The sequence below is a fragment of the Apium graveolens genome, chromosome 6 (genome assembly GCF_009905375.1).
Source record: "Apium graveolens cultivar Ventura chromosome 6, ASM990537v1, whole genome shotgun sequence".
Lineage (NCBI taxonomy): Eukaryota > Viridiplantae > Streptophyta > Magnoliopsida > Apiales > Apiaceae > Apium > Apium graveolens.
Window position 1 is genome coordinate 241,372,428 of NC_133652.1, and position 8,272 is coordinate 241,380,699.

The following is an 8,272-nucleotide window of genomic DNA, read 5'->3' on the forward strand; positions in this document are numbered from 1 at the left end:
TGGTTTGTGAGTTTTGTTAAGGTTCTCATGCTACGGATCAGTGTTCTCTTATCAACGAATCTGTTCAATATGTGAATAATTATCAGCGACAACAGCAGTCTATGCCAGCTACTTATCATCATAACAACAGAAATCATCCAAATTTCAGCTGGGGTAATAATCAGAATGCTATTCAGCCACCATATCAGCAAGGTGTGAGTAAACAGTTTAATCCACCTGGATTCCAGCAACCACAGCAGTATGCTCAAAGGCAATCATACCCTCAATAGGGAAGTGCAGCTGCACCTACTAGTGCTGATTTTGAGAAACTTAAGCTGTTTTGCAAGAGTTAGGCGGTTTCTATCAAGACCTTGGAAAATCAAATCGGTCAAATAGCCAATGCAGTGCTCAATCGTCAACCTGGAATACTCCCTAGTGACACGGAAGTACCAGGCAGAAAGGAAGCTAAAGAGCAAGTCAAGGCTATTACCTTAAGGTCTGGGAAAGTTGCTGATGCTGAAAAGCCAAAAGAAGGAGAAGCTGAAATTAGAGATGAAGAAGCTAAGCAAAAGGAGAAAGCGGCGGAACCAAGGAAGACTACTGTTGAACACACTCTGCCTGAGGGTAATATAGGGGAGAAACATCTCTATCCTCCACCACCTTTTCCTAAGAGATTGCAGCAACAAAAGCTGGATAGACAGTTAGGTAAGTTTCTGGAGGTGTTCAAGAAACTTCACATCAATATACCTTTCGCTGAGGCTCTGGAGCAAATGCCTAGTTATGCGAAGTTTATGAAGAGTATTCTTTCAAGGAAGGTGAAACTGGATGACCTTGAGACTGTTGCTCTCACGGAAGAATGCAGCGCTGTTCTGCAGTAAAAGTTACCTCCAAAGCTTAAAGATCCAGGTAGCTTCACCATTCCTTGCACCATTGGCAAGTTGACTTTTGACAAGTGCCTTTGTGATTTGAGAGCAAGCATCAATCTGATGCCGTTGTCGATCTTTAAAAAGTTGGATTTGCCTGATCCAAAACCCACATACATGTCTCTACAATTGGCTGATCATTCTATTACTTACCCAAGGGGCATAGTGGAGGATGTGCTAGTCAAGGTGGATAAGCTCTTCTTTCCTGCAGATTTTGTTATTCTGGATTTTGAGGTAGATAAGAAGATTCCCATAATCTTGGGAAGTCCTTTCTTGGCTACTGGCCGTACCTTGATAGATGTGTAGAAAGGTGAACTTACTATGCGGGTACAAGATCAAGATGTGACCTTCAACGTGTTCAAGGCAATGAAATTCCCTATAGAAGATGAGGAGTGCTTAAAAGTGGATGTGATTGATTCTGCGGTTACTTCAGAACTCGATCGCATGCTAATGTCTGATGCTTTGGAAAAGGCCTTAGTGGGGGATTTTGACAGTGATGATGAAGATGGCAATGAGCAATTACAATATCTGAATGCTTCTCCCTGGAAGCGAAAGCTGGACATGCCGTTTGAATCTCTTGGTACTTCTGACCTCAAAAATGCTGAAGGAAAGCTCAAACCATCAATAGAGGAAGCACCTACCTTGGAGCTCAAGCCACTACCTGAACACTTGAGGTATGTTTTTTTAGGTGATGCATCTACTTTACCTGTTATTATTGCATCTGACCTTTCAGGTAGTGAGGAAGACAAACTCTTAAGGATTTTGAGAGAATTCAAATCAGCTATTGGATGGACCATAGAAGACATCAAGGGGATCAACCCTTTATATTGTATGCATAAAATTCTGCTAGAGGAAGGTAGTAAGCCGACTGTTGAACAGCAGCGCAGACTTAATCCTATCATGAAGGAGGTAGTGAAGAAAGAAATTCTGAAATGGCTAGATGCAGGCATCATTTATCCTATTTCTGACAGTTCTTGGATGAGCCCCGTACAATGTGTGCCTAAGAAGGGAGGTATCACTGTGGTAGCAAATGAGAAGAATGAGCTCATCCCCACTCGAACAGTTACAGGATGGAGAGTATGCATGGATTATCGAAAGTTGAACAAAGCCACGAGGAAGGATCATTTCCCTCTTTCTTTCATTGATCAGATGCTTGACAGGTTGGCTGGTCATGAGTATTATTGTCTTCTGGATGGCTATTCAGGGTATAATTAGATTTGTATTGCACCAGAGGATCAGGAAAAGACTACCTTCACTTGTCCATTTGGCACGTTTGCTTTTCGCAGAGTTTCGTTTGGGTTATGTGGCGCCCCAGCCACTTTTCAGAGATGTATGATGGCTATATTCTCTGACATGATTGGAAATAATGTCGAGGTGTTCATGGATGACTTCTCCGTCTTTGGACATTCGTATGATGAATGTTTGAATAATCTTCGTGTCGTACTCAAAAGGTGCGTAGAAACTAATTTGGTGCTCAATTGGGAGAAATGTCATTTTATGGTGCGTGAAGGCATTATTCTTGGGGATAAGGTCTCTAGCAAGGGTTTGGAGGTGGACAAGGCCAAGGTGGGAGTCATTGAAAATCTTCCACCACCTATTTCTGTGAAGGGAATCCGTAGTTTTCTTGGTCATGCGGGTTTTTATCGGCGATTGATCAAGGACTTTTCAAAGATATCTAAGCCATTGTGCAATTTGCTTGAGAAAGATGTGCCTTTCAAATTTGATGATGAATGTTTGGCGGCATTCGAGACTCTCAAGAAGAGTTTGATCACTGCACCAGTTATTACAACACCAGATTGGACAGAGCCGTTTGAGATGATGTGTGATGCGAGTGATTATGCGGTAGGTGCAGTTCTGGGGCAGCGCAAGAATAATCTCTTTCATATGGTCTACTATGCGAGTAAGACCTTAAATGGGGCCCAAATGAACTACACCACTACGGAGAAGGAGCTCTTGGCTATAGTCTTTGGTTTCGAGAAATTTCGATCTTATCTGCTTGGGACTAAAGTGACAGTATTCACTGATCATGCGGCCATTCGCTATTTGGTTTCCAAGAAGGATTCGAAGCCGAGACTCATTCGTTGGGTGCTCTTACTTCAGGAATTTGAGTTAGAGATCAAGGATCGAAAAGGTACTGAGAATCAAGTAGCTGACCATCTCTCTAGGTTGGAGAATCCCGAGTCTACTTCACAAGATAGGACATTAATCAATGAATCTTTTCCGGATGAGCTGTTGTTCACAGTTCAGGAGGAAGAGCCATGGTTTGCAGATATTGTAAACTATCTTGTCAGTAATATAATGCCTCCTAATTTGACCTCAGCTCAAAAGAAGAAGTTTCTGCATGAGGTGAAGTGGTATATGTGGGATGAACCATATTTGTTTAGACAGGGAGCTGACCAGATCATTAGGAGATGTATCCCGTTCTGTGAGACGGAGGGGATATTACAAGACTGCCACTCCACAGTTTATGGTGGACACTATGGTGGTGAGAAGACGGAAGCTCATATTCTGCAAGCAGGTTTTTTCTGGCCTACTTTGTTTAAGGATGTTCATCAGTTTATTTTAAGGTGTGATCGTTGCCAAAGAGTGGGAAATTTGGCGAGAAAGGATGAGATGCCGTTAAATGTGATGCTTGAAGTCGAGGTCTTTGATGTTTGGGGAATCGATTTCATGGGGCCTTTTGTCTCATCCTGCAATAATCTGTACATCTTGCTGGCAGTCGATTATGTCTCAAAATGGGTATAAGTCAAAGCTCTACCGACAAATGATGCAAATGCAGTGCTGAATTTTCTTCATAAGCATATTTTCACAAGGTTTGGAACACCTCGGGTAATCATAAGTGATGAAGGGTCGCATTTCTGCAACCGTAAGTTCACTTCTATGATGCAGCGTTATAATGTGAATCATCGAGTTGCTACTGCTTATCATCCGCAAATAAATGGTCAAGCGGAAGTGTCTAACAGAGAGATAAAACGCATTCTAGAGAAGGTTATTTGTCCGTCAAGGAAGGATTGGTCCTTAAAGCTCGATGAAGCTGTTTGGGCTTACAGAACAGCATACAAAACTCCATTTGGTATGTCCCCGTTTCAGTTGGTGTACGGTAAGGGATGTCATTTACCTGCGGAGCTTGAGCATAAGGCCTACTGGGCGTTGAGAAAGTTGAACCTGGATTTAGATGCAGCTGGTAAGAAAAGAATGCTTCAGCTTAATGAACTTGATAAATTCCGACTTCAAGCGTACGAGAATAACAAAATGTACAAGGAAAAGGTGAAGAGGTGGCACGATAGGAAGCTACATCCTAAGTTATTCGTGTCGGGGCAACAAGTTCTCTTATTCAACTCTCGTCTCCGACTTTTTCCTGGGAAGTTGAAATCAAGGTGGTTTGGACCTTTTATTGTCAAAACTGTGTTTCCACATGGAGCGGTGAAAATTTTTGAGAATGATCCGGACCAAGCATTCAAGGTTAATGGTCAGCGGTTGAAGCACTACTATGGGGACATGGCAAACCGAGAAGTGGTTAGTGCCATTTTATTGACTACTTGAGAAAGGTACGCAACGTCAAGCTAATGACGAAAAAGAAGCGCTGCGTGGCAGGCAACCCACGATTTGTTGTTACAGGAACCCTTAGAAGTTAATAACCTATCCAAAAACACAAAAAAATTAGAAAAACGGGACTGAATTTTTTTTTTCCAGTGACCCCTGAGCGCCCGCTCAGCTCTGCTGAGCGACCGCTCAGCAAGCTGAGCGCCCCCTCAGCTTTGCTAAGCGACCGCTCAGGGGTCAACTGCCAGAATTTTTTTTAAGTTCAGTAAAAAGAACAAAAAAAAATCTAGAAAATTAAAAAACCCAAACACAACCCATAAACCCTATATATACATACACCTATCCTACATATCTCCCACAAACTTTCTACACTCAAACTCTCTCCCAAACACAAAAACTCAGTTCTTAACACTTTTATTCAAGATTCAATGGCACCCAAGAGAGCACGAACTATTGATAACAGCAACAGAGTCCCTACTGCTGATTCATCGAGGGGTACTGCTGCAAGGCCTCGGTTGAATGACAGAGCTGCGGAGGAGGAGTACACTAGGCTTTTGGGGAAGCTGATTCTGAAGGAGAGAGGATTTTTACCATCGGGGAGGGATGGTGAGTTGCTCAGGAGGGTGCTGGGATGGCTGATACCCAGTATAGGAGGCTTTCACGGCGGATGGATGCCATGTACGAGACACAAAGCAGGTTTGCTCAGGAGCTCACCCTTGCGTTAGGGACTGCTTTTCGGGGCCTTGGAGCCGATATCTAGTGGCGAGTTTTTGGTGAGGACTCTGCATACCCGCCGCCTGATACTCCACCCATTGAGGATGATGATGATGATGACTCCGAGTAGGTATACCCTGTGTTCCTTTCTACTACCTTCACTGGGGACAGTGAAGATTTTAAGTTTGGGGGTGGTAGTTGAGGAATATTTTGTGTGTGTCATATAGTTGCATATTCATGATAGTTTAGTTCATATAGTTGCATATTGATAAGTGGCATTTTATACCACTTAGAACGTCTTAAAATGGCTTAAATTGGTGTCTTGAAATCAAGTATTTTGTGTATTTAATGCGTTTTTCTAGTGTTTATGCATTTCAGGGTATTAGTTGCATTTCGGGGGAGGAATCATCAAGAATAAGCCTTGGCATGTGTTCACCATTGCGAGAGGAAAGGAATGGGCAGATTACGGCGAAGAAACGGAGCAAGCTTGGAATTTTTCCAGTAGGGTCCTGCGCGCCCGCGCAGCAATACTGAGCGGCCGCGCAGTAGCCTGCGCGCCCGCGCAGAAATGCTGAGCGGCCGCGCAGGGTCGGGGAAAAAGCTGAATTATTTTAGACTTCTACTTCTGTGTGGCTTCCAACTTCTATGTAATCTGAGTTTTATGGGACTATTATATAGGTAGATTAGAGACGTTTTCATAGAGAGTATTAAGGAGATTATGTTTTAGATTGTGTTTTACGCAAGGAGCGAAGGAGATAAGGAAGAAGACCGATTTAGCACACCGCAACGAAGAGGAAGCATATATTCTTGTGATTCTTGTTTCGTTGTAACGTTGGATGCTAGTTTTCTTGCTTTGACTTATTTACTCTTGTGACGTACTCTGTTTTAATATAATTAGTTTAGTTATTATTTTCTTGTGTTTGTTTATCATGATTTCATATGAACCCATGATGGCGATGAGTTCTATTATGGGCTAATCGTGATCATGGGGTTACAACGGATTTATTATGGAATTCTTTAGTTAATTGTTTAAATACTTTAGTGTGTGATGATTGCATGATATCTAGTATTGGTTGCGCGTATTCGTCTTATGTGCGTCGCGAACATATAAGATAGGGTGTTAATCTCTTGTGAAGCGACGGTGGATCTTGAGATTTAGAACTTGCCATGCTAGCATAGGTTCATGTACGTTGTGCATGATTAGTGGGTAACTCTAATAGTTTTATTTGCCCTATATAATCAAAAGGAATAACTTGTGCTTAAATCATTCTGTTGTCAATTTCTGTAGACATATAGGAACTCAACATAATTGATGACTATTCAACTTCTATCTTAATTGTGGATGCTTGGTAGAATGGTATTAGTACAATGAAAGTTGGCTTTTATCAGTTTCATGTTATTCGATTAATGTCATCACTGTCACATGCTAAAGGTAATAACAATGGCTATAGAAGGAAGTAATAATGAAGTTGTGAACTCATGAGTGTTTTATTATTGATAATTTAAAGTGATAGTTAAGTGGTTAATTAAGTAGTTAATTATAGTTAATATTTGATCAACAATTTTAAGTGTTATTATCTTAACATTGAGAAGTAATCATATATTGGTGAGTGAGTTTAATTAGACAATAATTTAGTCTGAGTCTCTGAGGGAACGAACTAGAAAGTATTCTATATTACTTGCGAACGCGTATACTTGCGTGAATATTAGTACGTGTTTTCGCCCTAACAAGTTTTTTGGCGCTGCTGCCGGGGACTCGGCGTATTTGTTTAGTTTATGTACTTACCATCATTGGTCATTAGGACTCAGTGATTAGGACGTAGTAGTTACTTACTCTTTTCGGTTGTGTTTCAGGTACTTTAGCAAGCGTTTATGCAAACTCGTTCTCGTGCTCGCAAGAGGACTTTAGATACAACTGAGGAGACAGACGAAGTTCTTGATATTCCGGAGAAGTTAGATTTTGAGGATTCGGATTCAGGACTTGAGCAGAAAGAACCAGTAAACATGGAAGATCGTATTGTTCAAGCTAATCCAGCTCTTATGGATTTTTCTCGGCCTAAAATTGATGATATTCAGTCAAGCATCCTTCATCCGGCTATTCAAGCTAACACCTTTGAAATCAAGCCGGGCACTATTCAGATGGTGCAGAATTATGTTTCTTTTGGAGGAGCGGCAACTGAAGACCCCAACATGCACATAAGAAATTTTGTCGAGATCTGCAGCACTTTTAAGTATAATGGCGTGACTGATGAGGCTATCAAGTTGAGGCTTTTCCCATTCTCACTGAGGGATAAGGCTAAAGACTGGTTACATTCTGAACCAGCTGGGTCCATCACTACGTGGCAAGATCTTGTGCAAAAGTTTCTGTTGAAGTTTTATCCAATGGCAAAGACTGCTGCTATGAGGAGTGCTCTTACTCAGTTTGCGCAGCAACCTACAGAATCTATGTGCGAGGCTTGGGAACGCTACAAGGAAATGTTGAGAAAATGTCCACATCATGGAATACCGGATTGGATGGTAATCACTGGTTTTTATAATGGTTTGGGGGCCAAATCTCGGCCCATGCTCGATGCAGCAGCTGGAGGAGCCTTATGGGCTAAAAGCTATACTGAGGCGTATAATCTTATAGAAACGATGGCTGCAAATGAGCATCAAAACCCAACTCAGAGGATGACGTCAGGCAAGCTAGCAGGTATTCTGGAAGTTGATGCAGCCACCGCTATTGCAGCCCAGCTCGAAGCGCTATCAATAAAGGTTGATTCTCTGGCTACGTATGGAGTTAATCAAATAGCTATGGTTTGTGAGCTTTGTGCAGGTTCTCATGCTACGGATCAGTGTTCTCTTATCAACGAATCTGTTCAGTATGTGAATAATTATCAGCGACAACAGCAGCCTGTGCCAGCGACCTATCATCCTAATAATAGAAATCATCCAAATTTCAGCTGGGGGAATAATCAGAATGCTATTCAGCCACCATATCAGCAAGGGGTGAGTAAACAGTTTAACCCACCTGGATTCCAGCAACCACAGCAGTATGCTACAAGGCAATCATATCCTCAACAGGGAAGTGCAGCTGCACCTACTAGTGCTGATTTTGAGGAACTTAAGCTGTT

The 8,272-nt window shown here is 42.0% G+C and overlaps 1 non-coding gene across 1 annotated transcript; it reads right to left on the minus strand.

The window, feature by feature from the left end:
- Positions 1 to 7,556: 7,556 nt before the first annotated feature.
- On the minus strand, positions 7,557 to 7,663 carry LOC141669469 (small nucleolar RNA R71). Its single transcript, XR_012553753.1, has one exon. It is a non-coding gene; the product is annotated as a small nucleolar RNA R71 (small nucleolar RNA).
- Positions 7,664 to 8,272: the final 609 nt, after the last annotated feature.